The sequence below is a fragment of the Hibiscus syriacus genome, unplaced genomic scaffold, assembly GCF_006381635.1.
Source record: "Hibiscus syriacus cultivar Baekdansim isolate YM2019G1 unplaced genomic scaffold, ASM638163v2 tig00111409_pilon, whole genome shotgun sequence".
In the NCBI taxonomy this organism is placed as follows: Eukaryota; Viridiplantae; Streptophyta; class Magnoliopsida; order Malvales; family Malvaceae; genus Hibiscus; species Hibiscus syriacus.
In genome coordinates this window covers 3,151,944-3,157,632 of record NW_024063086.1, presented here as the reverse complement: position 1 = coordinate 3,157,632, position 5,689 = coordinate 3,151,944, and the positions used below count along the sequence as shown (strand labels likewise).

The 5,689-nt window shown below is 34.1% G+C and overlaps 1 pseudogene; it reads left to right on the top strand.

Annotated features, from left to right (window-relative positions):
- Positions 1-2,222: 2,222 nt before the first annotated feature.
- Positions 2,223-4,930, top strand: LOC120162882 (annotated as a pseudogene).
- Positions 4,931-5,689: the final 759 nt, after the last annotated feature.

Below are 5,689 nucleotides of genomic sequence, written 5' to 3'. Positions count from 1 at the left end.
ATTTCATCTTAATCAAATCCAACCTTAAACACAAATTTTTTAAAATCGATCCTATAAAATTAAACCAAATCAAATCTATCATATATGAATCTAATATCCATCCCTAAAAATGATTAACGACTAATAATGACAAGATGTCTATTTTATAATGAAAATAGAAGTTGAAAATTCATTTTATAATTTTCAAACATTAATAATAAAATAAGAATAAACTATATCGATAGTCCTCTATATTTTCAGTATAACTGACTTTGATTAAAAAAATTAAAGAAAAATAATACCTAACAATATCAGTTCAAGTCTCTAAAGTTATCAATACGTCCATTTAAATCTCTTTACCGTTAACTTTTGTTAAAACCCAAATGACAATTAAAAAAAATCAAAATTCAAAACCCACGCTGTTTTCTTCTTCTTCTAACACATCCGTCACTCCCAACACATAATTATCTTCTTTAACTCTCTTCTAAAACCCCCATCTTCACACAAGCATCTTCTTTAACTCTTTTCTAAAACCCCATCTTCCCCTCACCCTTCTCGACGCTCCCAACCACAATGACAACTCTTAAGTCTCTGGCTTTGCCTCTCCTGTCTCTCGCTCTTTGCTCAACCAACCACGCTCTCTCAAGTATTTCTTTATTTTTCAACTCCTTTTATATTCTTCGCTTGCACTACTCCACGTTGTAAAAGGCCACAGATGAATTAGATAACGTGGTTTGAAAAAATTGGTTAGTACAAGAATCTGATTTTCTTCAACTGAACTCCATTTATCCCTCCTCATGTGTCCATGACTGACACGACGGTGGCTGGCTACTTCATCCCAAAGGGCAGCCATAATTCCCATCGTTCGCATGATCACTCCAGTTGCTCGAACGTGCGCTTCTGGTGTTAAATGACCATGACTCAACCCCAATTCATCAGTGGAAGGCATGGCTGAGCTTCCCTGGGGCTTCAAACCGAAGCCAAGCTCAGCCAGGCGAACTAAGAGACGGGTGTAAAGGAGGAGGGTCTAGGAAGTACTGGAACGATAGGATTTGGCTGTGGTTTTGCATGTTCTGAGGCTGCTTTTGTAAGCCTAAATCACAAGGATTGTAAGCATTAGCCATGGTGGTATTGCTAGCATCAAGTAAAGGATTGTTTGACAATGAAGGAGAGGATGAGGGTCCAGTCTGAAGCCTTTTAGCCGAGGGACGTAAAGGGTAGAGAGAACCCAAAATCCAATATCCATTTAATCAGCAACGAAATTTAATCCGAAACTGTGTTTTAACTCACTCACTTTCGTTAGCGTAATGGAGATTTTAAAAGATCGAAAGCTCGAGAAAACTGAAGTGTGGGAAAGAGTTCATACTGTTTTAAAAGATTGAAAGCTTAAGAAAACTGAAGTATACCCAAAAGTATAGAATTTATGGGTGATTGGTGGGACTAATGGTGGCTCTTTATATTATTTCCCATTAAAGTATAAAAGAGAAGTAGTGACAGGAACCCAAAAGTAGTTTTGGGGGTGGTCATATGGGTGTTATTAGGAGAATATTGCTTATGTCAAACATGCAAAGGGGACCTGCTCAAAGTCGAGCATTTATGGAGGGACGAGGGGCGAGGATGGTTGCTTGTTCGGTTGGAAGGGTGAGCAGGTTTATGATAGCCCAGGTTAATGGAAGAATAAGAAGAGAAAGAAGGTAGCCCAGGTTAATGGAAGAAGAAGAAGAAGAAGTAGAAGAAGAAGAAGAAGAGGAGTAGGAGGAGCACATGAATTTTTTTTAATTTTTAATTGTCACCTAATTTTGTTAATGATTAACGGAAGTTAATTGTAGAAGGACTAAATTTGGACGGAGAGACAATTTTATCTTATTTTCTCCGGTGACTAAAATCAATCATACCAAACATATAGGGACTATTCACATAGTTTACCCATAAAATAATTATTTAATATAATTTAGATACTATTTATATTTTATCCTAATAAATGAGTAAAAAGGAATCCCAAAAACAGAACCTTGGAACCTTTTCCCCAAATTCACTCTAACTCTCTTGATTTCGCAAACGAAAAACCCTTCAAAGCTGACCGTATTTACATCTTCTGCCACTCCAAATACACTTGAAAATACGTATAGAAATCCAGTACTGAATATCCGATACCGTATTATATATTTAATTTTCGTTTCTCTTTCTCATCCTCGTTCGTTTCTGTCGGTGTTCAGATCTTGCAAGCTCTACACTCTTCATTCAGACATTCCTTTTTTTTCTGTTTATTTTATTTGTATATTTCTTGTTTCGAGAAGAGAAAAGGCTGGAGAAATTTGGGTTATGGGTTAAGTTTTCCGAAGACTTGAAGAGAAAGGAATAAGATAGAAAATGGTGGTACAGTTGTTAAGACTGAATTATCAATGACTGGTTTCGAGAGCTGCGTTTATGGTAGTTGAATCCGAATTGTTGTAGTAAAAAGCAGAAAACAAGAGGAGGAAGCGGAGCAGGGTAGTTTATGAAAGATTTAGTTTGGGTTTATTCTGCTGGAGAAATCGATGGGATTATGGACTTGTGATTCGGAGTCGGGGGAGATGGGGCAAATGTGGTTGACTTCTTAGATTTATCCCATTTATTCATTCATCTGGTTCATTTGTTGTTCATTGGGTTTTTGTTTTAACTATCTGTTTCTTCGTGATCTTACTTGGGAATAAATTTGGATTCTTTTTTCACAAGATGGAGCAATATCACCAAAAGAAGGTGATTTCTCAATTCTTCTTTCCTCTTTTCTTGGGGTTTTTTTTTAGTTTATTTATATATAGTATATGATTATTGACAAATTGTTGTGCCCAAATCGAGCTGTTATGTTGGGTAGTTAGGTAAGACATGAAAATATGGGATTGTTGTGTTTTGCGCTGTGGTAGATTTTTGTGACTGAAAGGAATGATTTTATTTTTTATATATTTTCCTCTTTGGTTGAATTAAGTAAGTGAAATGCGTTTCGAATATGGGAAGGAGAGATAAAACAGCATAAATTTAATGCATATTTTGATTTGGAATAAGTGAGTTTCATTCTTTTTCTGGAATGCTATATATTGAAATAATGGCTTTATACTCCTCTTTGATTAACTGGATGCTTCATTACATATGTAGAAAGTAGGGAATTGGAGTCCATTATTGTAAGTTTAGTACAATAGGGTTGTCTTCTTTTACAGCCTTTTGCTATGCTGCCAATCTGAAGCTTGATTATATATATAAAGAATTGTGTTAAAAGTTTTAATGTCTTTTTTTTTAAATATTAGTTGCCTCTGCTGAAAGTAATTGCTTAATGTTTAGTTTATGAGTTTAATGTCTGTATAATCATATAGTGATTGAAAAGAAGGAAATTGTAGGTTGGCTGTAGGGAGTTTTAGTATTTCGTTCTGTTTCATGTAGATACAGTCAGTCACGCACTAATACTTCATTGATATTGACGGCATTGTCGTATCCTTTTTTTCCCTTCTTGTTTTAGTTTTTTGTTCTACATTTGTAATGTTGATCTTTGTTTTGAGTTAAATGGTGTGCGTTTGATAGTACTTAATTTGAATGATTCAAGATATGCATGTCATTACCTGTGTCATTTATGATGTCGTGCCATATTGAGCTATGTGCCTTGTTTTTGCTGAAAATTTATATGCTTGGCAACCTTGTCTTATATGTACTTTTGTGCCACAGAGTTCAACCGAGATGGAGTTTTTCTCTGAATATGGAGATGCTAACAGATTTAAGATTCAAGAAGTTATTGGAAAAGGCAGTTATGGTGTTGTGTGCTCTGCAATTGATACCCATACTGGTGAAAATGTTGCAATAAAGAAAATACATGATATTTTTTAGCATCTTTCTGATGCTGCTCGAATACTCCACGAGATAAAGCTGCTCAGACTTCTTCGGCATCCGGATATTGTTGAGATTAAACACATCATGCTGCCTCCATCCCATAGGGACTTCAAAGATATTTATGTTGTTTTTGAGCTCATGGAGTCAGATCTTCACCAAGTTATTAAAGCTAATGATGACTTCACTAGAGAACACTACCAGTGTTTTCTTTATCAGCTACTCCGTGCGTTGAAGTATATTCACACTGGTAATTGTCACTCTGTATGGGCTCCAGTGCATTTTTCTGATACTTTAAACTGGTATATAGCTATATATATGTGTTGATCAATTGTGATAATTACACATAAAGTTGTCAGAAATAAGCTTTTTTTACTTTAAACTCCAATTATGCATGATATTTGGTAGACATTTTTCTGGTTAATATTTTTGTTTAGCCCATTTACAGTTTCCAAAGGCAGTTTTCAATTTTCAGCAAACCTGTTGTCCTCTAAGTTATATTCATGTTTGGTAACAAGTGTTGCTTGTAGCATGTGGTAATGTTTCTTGGTGCTTTTTTCCAAATTCATTATGCTCTCCGTTCCCCCCCCCCCCTTTTTTACATCACCTTTGATGTCTTGTTCTGTGGACAGGATTGATTATATTCATAGACTGCAGAATGTATCCGATATTTGATTTTTTGGCTGCAGCAAATGTCTACCATAGAGACTTGAAGCATAAGAATATTTTGGCAAATGCAAACTGCAAACTTAAGATATGTGATTTTGGTTTAGCTAGAGTTGCATTTAACGATACTCCTATGACGATATTCTGGACGGTATGCCTTTTAAAACAATTATTCATTGATGTTTCCGTATTCTAACTGTTCTACATATATCACAATAGAAAGAGCTGATTTTTCTGGACTTTTTTTGTTGGACATTTTCAGGATTACGTTGCTACCAGATTGTATAGAACTCCAGAGCTCTGTGGATCCTTTTTCTCCAAGGTAAAGGGGTCCTCTTACAAACCCATTAAAGTTCGGAACTCTACAAACTTAAATCATGCCATGTATTTATTCCATTTATGGGATTATATTGGTTGAAGTTTTAACTATGTTTCAATTTATGTAATAAAGCTTAGTCTATTCTACGGTTCATGCAATGTTCTGTCTAGATATTCAGTTTCTTATTTATATCTAGTTTCTTTAATTTAGATCAAGAATTGAATTTAAAAGTGTGACTATTTTAACAGATGTACATGCCTAGTGTTTAAGTTCTCTCTAAAATGCATGTAGATGAATTATTAGGTTCATAGGATTTTCATATCATGCAGTACTGTAGCAATTTATTTCATGAAATGGTTGCTTTTAGTCTGGCTAGATGTGCCAATCTGAAATGAATTGTATATTGTGTATTGGTATGTGATCAAATTTAAGATTTGTATTTAACAATACAAAATTAACAAGTTTTGGTCATGAAATTCTTAAATCTCATATTTGTTTAGATAAAATTTTTAATTGTTTAAATATATCTTTTTAAACATATCATGTGCATTGTTATTTAATTTATTTTAGATCATACAATGTTCACATTCAACCCATTATATTTATTCATTATATTTTGATCAGGAATGTTGTCAATTTTGGAAGCTCAGCTCGAAATCTCAATTATGTTTTTTTTATAAGGAAAGAATGAACAGTATAATCCTCGAGAGAGAAGGACTCTATCCACGGCGAGTGAAAGAGAGAGGGAACTACTTATTTGATCACTCATCTATTATTTAGTTTTTATATTGATTATTCAATTATTATTTTTCTAAAACTATATTTAATGTTATGTTTTAATTTTGTTTTGATCATCCATCGCTAAAAAATTAA